The following is an 18,475-nucleotide window of genomic DNA, read 5'->3' on the forward strand; positions in this document are numbered from 1 at the left end:
AGTTTTAGGACAGTCACGGTTGGACGAAGAAGGTCTCAACACAATCCTGGTCAGCATAGAAGCAGCACTAAACTCTAGACCAATTACGAAAGGGGGAGAGGAATCTGAGCCACTGACGCCCGCACATTTACTCGTAGGTGATCGACTCACAACCCTACCTACTGGTCCAGAATCACCAGTTAAAAAGCACTTGTCCAAGGAATTTCAATGGCTGCAGAAGATGGTAGAACACTTCTGGAACAGGTGGAAGAAAGAATATCTGATCCTGCTCAAAAACTTCCATGAAACTCATCAACCAAGGCCAGATTCAGGAAGGCTCCAGCTGGGTAATGTCGTTCTTCTACAAGAGGATATTCGTCCACGATACATGTGGAGGAAGGTGCGGATAGAAGATCTTCATGAAGGAAGAGATGGGAAAATACGAACTGTAACCTTACGAACTTCAGAAGGATCGATAATCCCACGTCCCTTTCAACTGGTCATTCCTCTAGAAGTTGACCAGGGTGGGGAGGGTGTTGCGGGTTGATATTTGTAATTATAGATACTCTGGAAATATTGATTATCCTTGAATTAATGTTTTATATTCCATGATGTACGTTCCTTGGAGAGAAATAAATTAATGTTGTATTGGAATCACGGTGTTGTGTGTCCGTAAAATACTGTAAGGAAAACAAACCGACATGGTACCACTATGGAGAGTGTGACCATCTAAAAAATAATTGTAAAAATACCAAGCAATCTCCAGTGTGCATTCCATTTGCGAAAAGGAACAAACTATGCAGCCAATGAGGCAAAGACTGTGTGACATACCAAATGCACTTGGAGTACGAAATTCAAAGAACTGAATATATGAATTCTGTACAATTGTTTAATCCACTGGTGAGCATCACGGGAAACCACAGAGTAAATACAAACACAGAAAATATCACGTTGACAGTCAAAGAAGATGAAACACTGTCCAGGAACAAAACTATTAAACCAGAGTCCACCGATCACATGGATTATAAAATTATCTATCATCTTTGTAAGAAATGGAAACCTCGATCAAAAAGAAAGCAAGGTGCAGAAATCTCCGAAATGTTCCGGTCCAATGTTAAGGGCAGAACGAGGAGAGACATAGCGACACAAAATGAAAATGTGAATGACTGCATAGACAAGAGTGATAATGAGATGGACAATAAACAGGCCAATGTTAAGAATAATGTAAGAAAAACTTATATCAGAAGTGAGGTTTCTGGAAATGGCTAAGGAGAAAGGAAAATAAGGAAGGGCAGTATGCCTACCTCTGAACAGAGAAGGCTTAAAGAAATGTAGCATGCAATAGGTAATAGAGGAAGATTATGAAAATACTTGTACACAATCATAAACCTACACATGGCAATGGGAATTATGAAAAGGATACAAACGGGGGTGGACATGCCATGAAAAATGGAAGAACTTTATGGCTGGACCCAAGACTTGTTTACAAAATGTGTGAAAATGCAATGAGACTGGCTACATTAGAGGCAAGTCACCTGGTTAGGTATAGTCATCCAAAAGGCTGTCCTATAAATGTTCCTGTTATGGAGGAAATTAATCTTATTCAGATCAGTCAGCTTACCTACAAATACAAAGGCACTTCAGACTCTACTTAACCTCATCTTTATGAGGAGAGAGAAGACACTTTATACTGAGCGTCTGTATTAGGAAATTGGTGATGACACATGGCTGAATTGTATACGATTACACGTTACACAAGCCCCATACCTGTGTGCCCATTACTTACAATCAAATAGCGTCCCAACAGCAATGAAATACAGAAAAATGATTAAAATCAGCAAGATAAATGTGATGTGCAGGGCTATGATGATGCAAAAACTCGGGGAATGTTAGAGGAGTTGGACCAACACATACAATGTGTACAGGAGCCATATACTTGATGACTTACAAATCCTTCTCTCAGAATGTAAAAACATTAAAATTATTTGTTTAAATGAACTTTGGCTTAGCTCTAATAAAATAAATATTTTGAATAAAACTGAAATTTTCAATGTTGCAAGCAGCTAATTCAGGGAGGAAAAATCTCACAGAGGTTGCAACATACTCCTGGATTCTTCTATAAGCTATAAAATGAAAACAGATTTTAATTGTTTAAATGAAGATTGTATAATCAAAAGCTATTATGTAGAACTTAAAGACCTAAATATATTAGTCATTTCAGTTTATAGCATTCCAGAAAGGGCTTTAGTTGCACCATTCCTCTCTGCATTCCAGAGCTTGCTAGATGAACTAAAGAAAGACAAGAAGAAAAAATTTGTAATGGTAGCTGATTTTAATATAAACGCTGCAAATAGCAATAAAGGATCAACAAAATTTATTGATTCAGTTAAAAAGTCTGGTTTTAAAATAAATTTGTCAGAGTTCACGAGAAAAAATATTCACTAAGCAACATGCATTGATAACATTGTAACAAATTCCTACTTTGACAATGTATGAGGTGTGACAATAAAGTAATGAGACTGATTTTTTTTGCAATATGTGGCAATCCTGCAGGCTTGCATAGGCACAATATCTTTGACCTTGGTCTATAAGCTGCTTCTAGTCCAAGCGGCACATCGATGCAACTGCTCAGTCGTGAGTTGTGCTGTAATAAGTTAACATGTGTTTGTGTCTCTCGTCACAGAAATGGAACAGCATAATACTGCGCAACGGTACGCCATTATTTTGCGTTAAAATGTGTGAAAACGGGATGACAACTTACAGTAAGCTTCAGAAGGTTTTTGGAGAGGAAGTTATGTCAAGAGCTCAAGTTTTTTGTTGGCATAAAATGTTTAGTGAAGGCAGAACGAATGTTGAAGATGAAGACCACAGTGGACAACTATCAACCTTACAGATGGATGTCAACTTGGCCAGGGTGCATGAACTCGTTCGACCTGATGGAAGATTATCCATGAAAAAGATTGCAGAAGAACTGAACATCAATCAAGAAATGGTTCGTCTAGTAATAAGTGACAATGTTGGTATGAAAAAGATTTGTGCAAAAATGGTCCCCAAAAATCTCACACCACCACAGCGAGAAACACGGAAAAATGTTGCAGCCGATCTGTTAGAGCAAATGGAAAACAATCCAGATTTGTTGGGCCACGTTATCACTGGTAATGAAAGTTGGTTTTTTCAGTACGATCCAGAGACAAAATGCCAAAGTTCACAATGGTGCTCAAAGGGGTCACCCAGACCAAAAAACGCTCGCATGTCAAAGTCAAAAGTGAAATGCATGTTTGTATGGTTCTTTGATTCAAAGGGATTTGTTCATAAAGAGTGGGGTGCCTCTTGGACAAACAGTTAACCAATATTACTACAAAGAAATTTTAGAAAGACTTTGTAAAAGAGTTCTTCGTGTCCATGCCAACATTGCTGATAATTGGATTCTGCATCACGATAATGCGCCATCCCATACTGCTCTGTCAGTACAGCATTTTTTAACCTCAAAACAAATTTCAGTATTACCACAGCCACCTTATTCACCAGATATCGCTCTGTGCGACTCTTTTCTATTTCCAAGAGTCAAAACGGCAGTCAAGGGACACCATTTTCAAACAACACAAGATGTCCAAAAAACTGTGACAAGGGTCTTGGAGGATATTACAGAAGATGAGTTCCAGAAATGTTACCATGAGTGGCAGATGTGCTGGAAAAAGTATGTGCAATCAGAAGGGAACTACTTTGAAGGAGACAACACTAAGCTTGACTAAAGCGGTAAGAAACATTTTTTTCACATCAGTCTCATTACTTTATTGTTGCACCTTGTACATACATTCTTTATAGGTTCAGGACCTTCTGATCACTCAGCCCTGTTTGTCTCACTGCCAAAAACTTATAAACGTAATGTAAGAAAACTTATATCAAAAGAAGTTTTAATAAAACAAATATTGAAATATTCTATGAGAAACTAAGTAAAGTTAAATAGTCTTTCAGGGATGGTGATTCAACAAAGGAAAACTTTAGAATATTCTTAAACAGTTTTCTTGAATTCTTTCATGAAACTTTTCCATCAAGATCATGTTGCAACAAAACATCAAGTAAGATAAGATGGATCACACCAGGTATAAAAATTTCCAGTGAAAAGAAATGGAAGCTACACAATCAGCTACAACAAAGATCCTGATTTTGAAAAATATATTAGGGATTATACAACAATTTTTCAAAAAAGGTGAAAGCTTGAAAACAAATGGCAAATAATAAATACATTCTGCGGCAAAAAAATAAAACAAGGGCTGTATGATCTGTAGTTAACCTTGAATTAGGTGTCAAAAATCACAAATAAGACATTTCAGAAACCAAGCTTAAGGACAAATCTGTTGTAAATCCAACTGAAATATCTGAGTGCTTCTTCCATAGGTACTTCATAAAGGTAGCAAAATATGATTTAGATGTACCAAATAATAGGCAGAAAGTAATCAGTTTTGGGATGAAAGGCAATATCAGTGAATGTCTTTAAAAATTCAACACAGTCTCAACAAAATTTGTTGAAAATATCATAACTCTTCTTAAAAGACAAAGAGTCTGCAGTTTGACTGGGATACCAACGAAATTAATTAAAAAAGTTTACAGCCTAATAGTTCATCCTCTCTCTATCATAATAAACAAATCATCTGATGGAGATTACTTCTCTGATCTCTTAAATACATGGAAGTAAAACCATTGTTTAAAAAAAGGTTCAAAAGATGGTATTGGGAATCATCACGCCATTTCTGTATTCCCAGTCATATCAAAAATATTATTAAAAAATTGCTGCTTTACAGATACAAAGCTTCATCACATAGTATGATATCATTTCAAATAACCAATTTAGCTTCCAACAAGGCAAAAACATAGTAGATGCAGTAAATGAGTTTACTGAAAAAAATTCTTCATCATTAGAGAGGAAAGCTAAAGTCACAAGAATATTCTGTGATCATACAAAAGCATTTGACTCTTTATACCATACCCTGCTGCTTTTCCAACTAAACAAGTATGGAATAAGGGATATTTCTTTGAAATGTTTTGAATCATACCTCATGGAGAGGTAAAAAAGGGTAATAATCACATCAAATGGAGCGAGTTACTTCTCAGAGTTGAAAACTGTGTCGCAAGATGTTCTGCAAGGCCCAATCCTTGGACCAATTTTATTCCTGTTGTAAATGAGTCGTTTCTCTACATAAATTCTCATTTAACCTTGTTTGCAGATGATACTTCTGCCCTAATTGAAAATGAAAATTTTGGCAATATACCACACAATTGACAATATACTACACAATGTCATGAATACGTCAAGTAACTTGGGAACATGGTCCAATCTAAATGGCTTGAGGCTAGACATTTTAAAAACCAGGATGATGAGTTTTAAAAGCAAACAGTCAAAAACTGAAGAAATCTGTATTACTCACAATAAGAAAAAAATGGAAGAACTTTACTCAATCAGTTTCCTAGGAATAAACTTAGACAGAAATTTGAGTTGGGATTCATATATAGAGCATATAACAAACAAATTATACAGCCTTGCGTTTGCAATGGAAGTTTTAGCCTGTGCCACTAATATGGAAAATAGCACACTATAGCTACTTTGAATCTGGTGTTAGATATGGCTCTACTTTTTCTGGGAAACTTAGCAAACATTACACGAATTTGAAAGTTGAAAAAAAATTCTTTTGTAACATGTGCACCACACAGCCTAGGGTATCATGTCAACTATTAAATAATAGACCTAAAAATATTAACTCGCCCATCTTTATTCTTCTTTGAGGTGATCCTTTTCCTATCTAGCAGAGCACATCTATTCAAAAAACCATCTGAACACCCATACAACACAAGACATAAAAAAACTTTTTGCTCACTTAACATTACTTAAAATTGTGTACTCAGACTCATGAAAATTCACAACACGGTAAAAGGGTATGACATAATGAAAATGAAGATAAATATTTTAAACAGCAAGTTATGTGATTTTGTAATTGAATGATGTTACTACTTTGTGGAAGATTTATGAAGGATGAAGTGATACTTTGAGCTGGATCCCTAAAATGGAATAAAAATTTATGACAATTAATTTTTGAAAAAAATATTGTAAGTCTGACAAATTTTAAATAAGGAAATTCTTCACAAAGTATTATTGCAAATGTGACAAAATTTCAAATAAGCGAATTGTAACCTTGACGTGTCTCCCATACATCAGACATATGTTCTGAAATTCCGTATGTTATAAGATGAATCATTTGACCCTCCTTCCATGGATTCCCCTGACTAAGGATTAGATGATCCCTCCTCTTGGTAGTCAATCTTTCCTATCTAAATACCTACATAAAACTGGATCCACCCCATGCCCACCCCATGCCCAGCTTCTGAACCTCGTGTTTATAACTTTCAGTGATGAAATTTCTCCATAATCTATTGACTCTACCTGGCCACATCAAATGTGTTCCACAACTCCTCTTTTAACCTTCTGCAACGCCGTAACTGCCATACATTCTTTCGAACTATGCCTTCTCTCATGTTACCCTTGTCGAAGGCAAATCATCCATGATTTATTTATTGCTACCAGATTATTTTGTTTATGGACGTTTATCATTAAAGTGAACCATGGAAAATCAAGGATGGAGTAATTATAATTTTATGAAAAGAATAGATTGCTAATCACTGAAGTGTGTATTTTACATACAAGCTCACTTAACAACTGTGCACTCATTTAATAAATAGAAAATAACTCCACTATATAAACACCAGATGAGTGAAGTTATTTTGTCTGCTCATGTAAGAGAACTAGACAGGAAATGTCTGCAAAATGAAAATTGTGCACCTCTCATGGTGGAAGAAGTTTTCCCTTAAGAATCCATTTCCCTTCTAGCAGTGTAGAACAGTACACAGAAATTTACATAGAATCTCTCCATATGTGTTTCTTATGTTAGTGTTATTAGTAACTCCTACCTGTATTCCATTTAGTGTTGCATGTGGGCATGTTGGTGCATTGTATCACCAATTATCCATACGGCACACTGCGGAGGGTTGATATAACTTTGTGAAACATTCTGTATTTGCTTCTTATGGCGTAGTATGGTAGATGGATTGGGAAATCACCTTTTCATTCTTCAGTTTGAAGACCTATGAATAAGCGTCCATGACTACAATCCAGAGATCTACCTTCTCTAGCACTTCTACCCTCCTTCCTTGCCCCATCCACTCTGTTACACAGCTTATCCCTTAATGTGGCACAACTGCACTCTATTGACTCTACCTGGCCACATCAAATGTGTTCCACAACTCCTCTTTTAACCTTCTGCAACGCCATAACTGCCATACATTCTTTCGAACTATGCCTTCTCTCATGTTACCCTTGTCGAAGGCATTTAATATTTGTAACCCACTTCATTTAACAGTAAACATTAACTGTTGTTCCATTAAAATGCATTTAATGATCTGCAATTTTTCACATCCTCTGCAATCAGGAAAATATTAGTCGAAGAGAAAAAATGAAAAGGACCTTTTTTTGCAGGAACTTTTACGTCATTTAACTTTGCACTGTGGAACATTTTCACAATAATAAGCAGCTTACAACAAGTTATTAAAGAAAACGGTAAAAAAGAAACCTATAATCCCCCTCTTCTCCTGGTCTTTGTTGTCTCGGCTAATTAACGGTAGGGGATTTTTTTTTGTATACACAAGCAGCCCTTAGCGGCAATCTTTAATTTTTAACAAGAAAAGACAGTAAAACTTTTATGTAGGATGTTTTATTATGTGACATGGCCTTTTTGGTGTTAAAATTGTATGACCAGAGCTGTTATGCTCAACTTCTTATGTATGTAATATAAATTCTGATGAAGACTCCCTTACTTTATGAGTCGAAACCATGGTCAACTCGACCATAAAATCCATTGCAACCAGTGGGCTGTCTTTACTGTAAAAAATATTTTCACGGTTGCTGCACACAGCTATGTTTAAAGTTGTAGGAGATTACTTACAGGTAAGTGGTTAAATCATCATAGTGGTAAGAATGTAACTTTTAGTAAGTGAAGTGCAAGTATTTTTTTATGTATTGTTGTTGTTTTTGTTGTTGTGGTCCTCAGTCCAGAGACTGGTTTGATGCAGCTCTCCATGTTACTTTATCCTGTGCAAGCTTCTTCATCTCCCAGGACCTACTGCAACCTACATCCTTCCGAATCTGTTTAGTGCATTCATCTCTTGGTCACCCTCTACGATTTTTACCCTCCACGCTACCCTCAATACTAAATTGGTGATCCCTTGATGCCTCAGAACATGTCCTACCAACCGATCCCTTCTTCTGGTCAAGTTGTGCCACAAATTTCTCTTCTCTCCAATTCTATTCAACACCTCTTCATTAGTTATGTGATCAACCCATCTAATCTTCAGCATTCTCCTGTAGCTTTTGAAAGCTTCCATTCTCTTCTTGTCTAAACTATTTATCGTCCACGTTTCACCTCCAAACATCGCTAAACTCCATACAAGTACTTTCAGAAACGACTTCCTGACACTTAAATCCATACTCGTTGTTAACAAATTTCTCTTCTTCAGAAACGCTTTCCTTGCCACTGCCAGTCTACATTTTATATCCTCTCTACTTTGACCATCATCAGTTATTTTGCTCCCCAAATAGCAAAACTCATTAACTACTTTAAGCGTCTCATTTCATAATTTAATTCCAGCAGCATCACCTGATTTAATTCGACTGCATTCCATTATCCTCAGTTTGCTTTTCTTGATGTTTATCTTATATCCTCCTTTCAAGATACTGTCCATTCCGTTCAGCTGCTCTTCCAGGTCCTTTTCTGTCTCTGACAGAATTACAATGTCATTGGCGAACCTCAAAGATTTTATTTCTTCTCCATGGATTTTAATTCCTACTCCAAATTTTTCTTTTGTTTCCTTTACTGCTTGCTCCATATACAGATTGAATAACATCAGGGGTAGACTACAACCCTGTCTCATTCCCTTCCCAATCACTGCTTCCCCTCGACTCTTCTAACTGCCATCTGGTTTCTGTGTACAAATTGTAAATAGCCTTTCGCTCCCTGTATTTTAAGCCTGCCACCTTCAGAATTTGAAAGAGAGTATTCCAGTCAACATTGTCAAAAGCTTTCTCTAAGTCTACAAATGCTAGAAATGTATGTTTGCCTTTCCTTAATCTTCCTTAGATAAGTCGTAGCGTCAGTATTGCCTCGCGTTTTCTAACATTTATATGGAATCCAAACTGATCTTCCCCTAGGTCAGCTTCTACCTGTTTTACCATTCATCTGTAAATAATTCATGTTAGTATTTTGCATCCGTGACTTATTAAACTGATAGTTCGGTAATTTTCACATCTGTCAACACTTGCGATTATTATATTCTTCTTGAAGTCTGAGGGTATTTTGCCTGTCTAATGCATCTTGCTCACTAGATGGTAGAGATCTGTTAGGCCTGCCTCTCCCAAGGCTGTCAGTAGTTCTAATGAAATGTTGTCTACTCCCGGGGCCTTGTTTCAACTTAGGTCTTTCAGTGCTCTGTTAAATTCTTCACACAGTATCATCTATTTCATCTTCATCTGCAGTCTCTTCCATTTCTATAATATTGTCCTCAAGAACATCACCCTTGTGTACACCCTCTATACACTCGTTCCACCTTCTACATCTACATCTACATCCATACTCCGCAAGCCACCTGACGGTGTGTGACGGAGGGTACCTTGAGTACCTCTATCGGTTCTCCCTTCTATTCCAGTCTCGTATTGTTCGTGGAAAGAAGGATTATCGGTATACCTCTGTGTGAGCTCTAATCTCTCTGATTTTATCCTCATGGTCTCAACGCGAGATATAAGTAGGAGGGAGCAATATACTGTTGACTCCTCGGTGAAGGTATGTTCTCGAAACTTCAACAAAAGCACGTACCGAGCTACTGAGCGTCTCTCCTGCAGAGTCTTCCACTGGAGTTTATCTATCATCTCCGTAACGCTTTCGCGATTACTAAATGATCCTGTAACGAAGTGCGCTGCTCTCCATTGGATCTTCTCTATCTCTTCTATCAACCCTATCTGGTATGGATCCCACACTGCCGAGCAGTATTCAAGCAGTGGGCGAACAAGTGTATTGTAACCTACTTCTTTTGTTTTCGGATAGGAGTCTTCCAATGAATCTCAGTCTGGCATCTGCTTTACCAACGATTAATTTTATATGAGCATTCCATTTTAAATCACTCCTAATGCGTACTCCCAGATAATTTACGGAATTAACTGCTTCCAGTTGCTGACCTGCTATATTGTAGCTAAATGATAAGGGATCTTTCTTTATATGTATTCGCAGCACATTATACTTGTCTACATTGAGATTCAATTGCCATTCCCTGCACCATGCATCAATTCACTGCAGATCCTCCTGCGTTTCAGTACAATTTTCCATTGTTACAACCTCTCGATATACCACACCATCATCCGAAAAAAGCCTCAGTGAACTTCCGATGTCATCCACAAGGTCATTTATGTATATCGTGAATAACAACGGTCCTGCGGCATACCTGAAATCACTCTTACTTCGGAAGACTTCTCTCCATTGAGAATGACATGCTGCGTTCTGTTATCTAGGAACTCTTCAATCCAATCACACAATAGGTCTGATAGTCCATACGCTCTTACTTTGTTCATTAAACGACTGTGGGGAACTGTATCGAACGCCTTGCGGAAGTCAAGAAACACGGCATCTACCTGGAAACCTGTGTCTATGGCCCTCTGTTTTCAGATAAAGCACTTTAAAAAAATTTCACTGGATTCTTTCTCCCTGCCGCCCGTTATGAACGTTTGAGTCTCCCAGGCTATATCCGGCAAATGAAATTCTCCACCCAGAACTATAACTAACTCGAAATATTTTCCAAATTATCCTTCAGGTGCTCTGCCACAACAGCGGCTGAGCCAGGGGGCCTATAGAGACATCCAACTACCATGTCTGAGCCTGCTGTAACCGTGACCTTCACCCAAATTATTTCACATTTCGGATCTCCGTCTATTTCCTTCGATACTATTGCACTTCTTATCGCTATAAACACGCATCCCCCTTCGCTGTCCAGCCTGTCTCTGCGGTATACATTCCAATCTGAGTTTAGAATTTCATTACTGTTTACATCTGGTTTCAGCCAACTTTCTGTCCCTAGTACTATGTGGGCATTGTGACCGTTTATTAATGAGAACAGTTCTGGGACCTTTCTATAGACACTCCTGCAGTTTATTACTAGCACATTAATTTTGTTATTCCCTGTTGCATTTTGCCTACTCCTACCTTGCCGAGTCTCAGGAGGCGTTTTGTCGGGCCTAGGGAGGGAATTCTCTAACCTAAAAAACCCACATGTGCACTCCACACGTACTCCGCTACCCTTGTAGCCGCTTCCTGAGTGCAGTGCACGCCTGACCTATTCAGGGGGGACCCTACATTTCCCCACCCGATAGCGGAGGTCGAGAAATTTGCACCCCAGATCTCCGCAGAATCGTCTGAGCCTCTGGTCTAAGCCTTATACTCGGCTCCAAACCAGAGGACCGCGATCGGTTCTGGGAACGATACTACAAATAGTTAGCTCAGATTCCACCCCACTAGCGAGGCTTTCCGCCTTCACCAACTCCGCCAACCGCCTGTACGAACTAAGGATGACCTCTGAACCCAGACGGCAGGAGTCATTGGTGCCAACATGAGCAACAATTTGCAGTTGGATGCACCCAGTGCTCTCTATCGCCGCCAGCAGGGCCTCCTCCAAATCTCGGATGAGACCCCCCAGCAAGCAGACAGAGTGAACACTGGCCTTCTTCCCCGACCTTTCCACTATTTCCCTAAGGGGCTCCATCACCCGCCTAACGTTGGAGCTCCCAATAACTGATAAACCCCTCCCCCGTGTGCCTGCTCAGACCTTGCTGAAGGAGCCGCCACATGTCCACTCACAGGCAGAGCGGGCGATGCCACACGACCAGCCTCCTCATTGACCCTCCGCCTCGTGCGCCGCAAACGCCACTGAACCCGCCACTCCCCTTGGGGAGAGGGTGGCCCAACCGCGCCTGGTACCCGCGAAGATGTCTCGACAGCAGGGACATTGGGTGAAGAATGTAACACCTGGGGTGTACCATACGGCGCACCAGAATCCCCACTGCCGCTATACTCCGAGGCACCAGCCTGAAGACGGCTGACCACTGCCATCAACACGCTCAGCTGTTCGCGAACAGTGGCCAGCTCCTCCTGCGTCCATACACAGCAGTCACACATCCTATCCATCCTAAGAAATCAATTTACTGTACAGAGTTAATCAACTTTTAACTAGGCTGCTAATTCACTAAAGGCGGCTGATAGTTGACTAAACTGTGGTTGCTAGACACTTCTTGTAGAAAACAATGAAAATAGCACTACCTGTCTCTGGACTGTATTGAAAACAAACACTAGCACTACTGGCACTATGGTTGACTAAAGGGACTCTCCCTGTCTGTATTCAAAACAAACACGAAATCTATGGAACACTATTACTAGCACTCGACAATTAAAGCTTCCTAACAGCAAAAACACACGGAGGAAGAAGTAACAAGTAAGAAAAATACAGTTAATACTTAAATTAACGTAGCTCGCTGCACAGCAGACGTGAAGCAGACGGCACTTACGACGACACTGACATATTTCTGCTTTCCCTTCTTTGTTTAGAACTGGGTTTCCATTTGAGCTCTTGTTATTGAAGCAGGTGGTTCTCTTTTCTCCAAAGGTCACTTTAATTTTCCTGTAGGCAGTATTTATCTTTCCCCTAGTGATATAAGCATCTACACCCTTACATTTGGCTCTAGCCATCCCTGCTTAGCCAATTTGCACTTCCTGTTGATGTCATTTCTGAGATGCTTGTATTCCTTTTTGCCTACTTATTTACTGCATTTTTATATTTTCTCCTTTCATCAACTGAATTCAATATCTCTTCTGTTACCCAAGGGTTCCCCCCCATGAACCATGGACGTTGCCATTGGTGGGGAGGCTTGCGTGCCTCGGCAATACAGATAGCCGTACCGTAGATGCAACCACGACGGAGGGGTATCTGTTGAGAGGCCAGACAAACGTGGGGTTCCTGAAGAGGGGCAGCAGCCTTTTCAGTAGTTGCAGAGGCAACAGTCTGGATGGTCGACTGATTTGGCCTTGTAACACTAACCAAAACGGCCTTCTTCCCCATGGATTTTAATTCCTACTCCGAATTTTTCTTTTGTTTCCTTTACTGCTTGCTCAATATAGAAATTGAATAACATCGGGTAGAGGCTAAAACCGTGTCTCACTCCCTTCCCAACCACTGCTTCCCTTTCATGCTTCTCGACTCTTATAACTGCCATCTGGTTTCTGTACAAATTGCAAATAGCCTTTCGCTCCCTGTGTTTTACCCCAGCCACCTTCAGAATTTGAAAGAGAGTATTCCAGTTAACACTGTCAAAAGCTTTCTCTAAGTCTACAAATGCTAGAAACGTAGGTTTGCCTTTTCTTAATCTTTCTTCTAAGTTAAGTCGTAGGGTCAGTATTTATTTATTTTGTTTATTTATTTTATCCATCTTTCAGCACTAACATGCAATCGATGTCATCAGAAGAGTTACAGCTATTTGTACATTATGTTTTACATACCAAAATATTACATAGTAAAAATATAACAATGTTGTAAACTATTAGCTTACAACAGCCTCTACACCTAGATCCATACATAACAGTAAGCCATAATTTATCAGCATTAACATGCAATCAATGTTGTCAGAAGTATTATAGCTATTTGTACATTATGTTTCATATAACAAAAATATTACATGGAAAAAAAAGACAGTGTTGTACCCTATTAGCTTATAGCTAGCTGCCTCTACATCCATAACTATACATAACAGTAAGCCTTAGTTTATCAATAAATTAGATCATCTTTACAACTATTCTGAAATTCTTCTACACTGTAGAAAGTATTTTTCTTCATCCACACATTGGTTTTAGTTTTGAAAATATCCATTGAAACCAATTGAGCCTGTACGGGTAAAGTGTTGAATAATTTCATGCCTATGTATTCATAGCTAGATTGGGTTTTCTTAAGCCTGGTTGTGGGTATATCAATCATATTTGTTTGTCGAGTATTGTGTTGACGAACTGATTTCCTTACAGTGCAGTGGTTTAAGTTTTCTTTTATGTTTAATAGGCAACAATATATGTAAAGAGATGCCACTGTGAGAATTTTTAAGTCTCTAAAATAAGGTCTACATGAGGTCTTGTTGTCAGTGATTCCGTAAAAACGTCTAATTGCTTTCTTCTGCCAAGTGAAAATTTTTTTGGCTCCTGGAGAGTTACCCCATAAAAGAATGCCATATTGTAGATGGCAATGAAAGAAGGCATAGTATGACTGAAGCAATAAATCTTGTGTAACACATGTGTGTAGTTTGGCTAGAAGGTAGATAACTCGTGATAGCTTTTGACATACGTAATCTGTATGTGTGTCCCAAGTTAATTTTGAGTCAATGTGTATTCCTAGTAGTTTAACAGATGATAACTCCATGTTACTGTTTGATAAACTGAAGATTATCTTGAGAGTCTTTTCATGGTTCATAGATAATTCATTAGCTTTAAACCAGATATTAGATATTTTGAGACACTCTTCACTTTCCTCCTTCAATATGTTTACATCCTTTCCAGAATTAGCTAATGTTGTGTCATCAGCATAGAGGATAGATTTACAGGGTAAGTTATTCGGAAAGTCATTTACAAACAATATAAATAGTAGAGGGCCAAGCACTGAGCACTGAGGAACACCTCATTTTATACTTAAAGTCTGTGACTGTTGGTCATTATGCTTTACTATTTGTTTTCTATTGCTGAGGTATGATTCAATTAGTGAGAGTTCCAAGTGTTTGATTCCTTAGCAACACAGTTTATCTAATAATAATTTGTGGTTAACTGAGTCGAAAGCCTTACTCAAGTCAATTAGAATGGCTTCAGCAGATAATTCTGACTCAAATGCGCTTAGTACAAAAGAGATAAGATTTTCAACTGCTTTGACTGTTGATAAGTTTGACCTGAATCCATACTGAGAATCATTTAATACATTATTGTCTGATAGGTGTATGCATATTTGCTGCAGTATGCAATGTTCTATTATTTTTGAGAGAATAGGCACAAGTGAAATTGGGCTATAATTATTGATACAGGGCTTGTCACCCTTTTTGTATAATGGTATGACAACTGTTTTTTTGAGACATTGTGGAAAGTGTCCACTCGAGAGCATCCAGTTTATCAGTATGCAAAGAGGATATGTTATGAGATCTACAACTTTTTTAATTACATAGTTTGATAGGCCATACACATCTTCAGATCTAGAGTATCCTAATTTAGAGGTTGCTTTAATTATATCAGTTACTTGTACTTCTCTCCATTTACAAGCTGACACTATGTTTGTAACGTTGCCTCACGTGTTCCAACATTTCTACAGAATCCAAACAGATCTTCCCCGAGGTCGGCTTCTACCAGTTTTCCCAATCGTCTGTACAGAATTCGTGTTAGTATTTTGCAGCCGTGACTTATCGAACTGATAGTTCTGTAATTTTCACATCTGTCAATGCCTGCTTTCTTTGGGATTGGAATTATTATATTCTTCTTGAAGTCTGAGGGTATTTCGCCTGTCTCATACATTTTGCTCACCAGATGGTAGAGTTTTGTTAGGCCTGGCTCTCCCAAGGCTGTCAGTAGTTCTAATGGAATGTTGTCTACTCCCGGGGCGGACCCTGTTTCGACTTAGGTCTTTCAGTGCTCTGTCAAACTCTTCACGCAGTATTATATCTCCCATTTCATCTTCATCTACCTACTCTTCCATTTCCATAATATTGTCCTCAAGAACATCGCCCCTGTATAGACCCTCTATATACTCCTTCCACCTTTCTGCTTTCCCTTCTTTGCTTAGAACTGGGTTTCCATCTGAGCTCTTGATATTCATGCAAGTGGTTCTCTTTTCTCTAAGGGTCTCTTTAATTTTCCTGTAGGCAGTATCTATCTCACCCCTCGTGAGATAAGCCTCTACATCTTTACATTTACCCTCTAGCTATCCCTGCTTAGCCATTTTGCACTTCCTGTCGATCTCATTTTTGAGACGTTTGTATTCCTTTTGGCCTGCTTCACTTACTGCATTTTTGTATTTTCTCCTTTCATCAATTAAATTCAGTATCTCTTCTGTTACCCAAGGATTTCTACTAGCCCTCGTCTTTTTACCTACTTGATCCTCTGCTGCCTTCACTATTTCATTCTTTAAAGTTATCCATTCTTCTTCTACTGTATTTCATTCCCCCATTTCTGTCAATTGTTCCCTTATGCTCTCCCTGAAACTCTGTACAACCTCTGGTTTAGTCAGTTTATCCAGGTCCCATCTCCTTAAATTCCCAACTTTTTTCAGTTTCTTCAGTTTTAATCTACAGTTCATAGTCAATAGATTGTGGTCAGAGTCCACATCTGCCTCTGGAAATGTCTTACAATTTAAAATCTGGTTCCTAAATCTCTGTCTTACCACTATATAATCTATCTGAAACCTTCTAGTATCTCCACGGTTCTTCCATGTATACAACCTTCTTTCATGATTTTTGAACCAAGTGTTAGCTATGATTAAGTTATGCTCTGTGCAAAATTCTACCAGGCGGCTTCCTCTTTCATTTCTTAGCCCCAATCCATATTCACCTACTATGTTTCCTTCTCTTCCTTTTCCTACTGTCAAATTCCAGTCACCCATGACTATTAAATTTCTATCTCCCTTCACTACCTGAATAATTTCTCTTATCTCATCGTACAGTTCATCAAATTATTCATCATCTGCAGAGCTTGTTGGCATATAAACTTGTACTACTGTAGTGGGCGTGGGCTTCGTGTCTATCTTGGCCACAATAATGCGTTACTATGCTGTTTGTAGTAGCTTACCCGCACTCCTATTTTATAATTCATTATTAAATCTACTCCTGCATTACCCCTATTTGATTTTGTATTTATAACCCTGTATTCACCTGACCAAAAGTCTTGTTCCTCCTGCCACCGAACTTCATTAATCCCACTATATCTAGCTTCAACCTATCCATTTCCCTTTTTAAATTTTCTAACCTACCTGCCTGTTTTAGGGCTCTGACATTCCATACTCTGATCCGTAGAACGCCAGTTTTCTTTCTCCTGATAACAACATCCTCCCGAGTAGTCCCTGCCCAGAGATCCGAATGGGAGACTATTTTCCCTCCGGAATATTTTACCCAAGAGGACGCCATCATCATTTAATCACACAGTAAAGTTGCATGCCCTCGAGAAAAATTACGGCTGTAGTTTCCCCTTGCTTTCAGTCTTCGCAGTACCACAACAGCAAGGCCGTTTTGGTTATTGTTACAGGGCCAGATCAGTCAATCATCCAGACTGTTGCCCCTGCAACTACTGAAAAGGCTGCTGCCCCTCTTCAGGAACCACACGTTTGTCTGGCCTCTCAACAGATACCCCTTCATTGTGGTTGCACCTACGGTACAGCTATCTGTATCGTTGAGGCATGCAAGCCTCCCCACCAATGGCAAGGTCCATGGTTCGTGGGGGGGACAAACAACATAGTAAACGCATTATTGTAGCCAAGATAGACATGAAGCCCACACCTACAGCAGTAGTACAAGTCTATATGCCAACTAGCTCTGCAGATGACAAAAAATTGGAGAAATGAGTGATGAGATAAAAGAAATTCTTCAGATAGTGAAGGGAGACGAAAATTTAATAGTCATGAGTGACTGGAATTCGATAGTAAGAAAAGGAAGAGAAGGAAACGTAGTAGGTGAATATGGATTGGGGCTAAGAAATGAAAGAGTAAGCCACCTGGTAGAATTTTGCACAGAGCACACTTGCTTCAAGAATCATAAAAGGAGGTTGTATACATGGAAGAAGCCTGGAGATACTGACAGGTTTCAGATAGATTATATAATGGTAAGACAGAGATTTAAGAACCATGTTTTAAATTGTAAGACATTTCCAGGGGCAGATGTGGACTCTGACCACAATCTACTGGTTATGAACTGTAGATTTAAACTGAAGAAACTACAAGAAGGTGGGAATTTGAGGAGATGGGACCTGGATAAACTGAAAGAACCAGATGTTGTAGAGAGTTTCAGGAAGAACATAAAGGAACAATTGACAAGAATGGGGGAAAGAAATACAGTAGAAGAAGAATGGGTAGCTTTGAGGGATGAAGTGGTGAAGGCAGCAGAGGATCAAGTAGGTAAAAAGACGAGGGCTAGTAGATATCCTTGGGTGACAGAAGAAATACTGAATTTAATTGATGAAAGGAGAAAATACAAAAATGTAGTAAATGAATCAGGCCAAAAGGAATACAAACGTCTCAAAATGAGATCGACAGGAAGTGCAAAATGGCTAAGCAGGGATGGCTAGAGGACAAATGCAAGGATGTGGAGGTTTACCTCATTAGGGGTAAGATAGATACTGCCTACAGGAAAATTAAT

The sequence above is a fragment of the Schistocerca americana genome, chromosome 4, assembly GCF_021461395.2.
Source record: "Schistocerca americana isolate TAMUIC-IGC-003095 chromosome 4, iqSchAmer2.1, whole genome shotgun sequence".
NCBI classification, from domain to species: domain Eukaryota; kingdom Metazoa; phylum Arthropoda; class Insecta; order Orthoptera; family Acrididae; genus Schistocerca; species Schistocerca americana.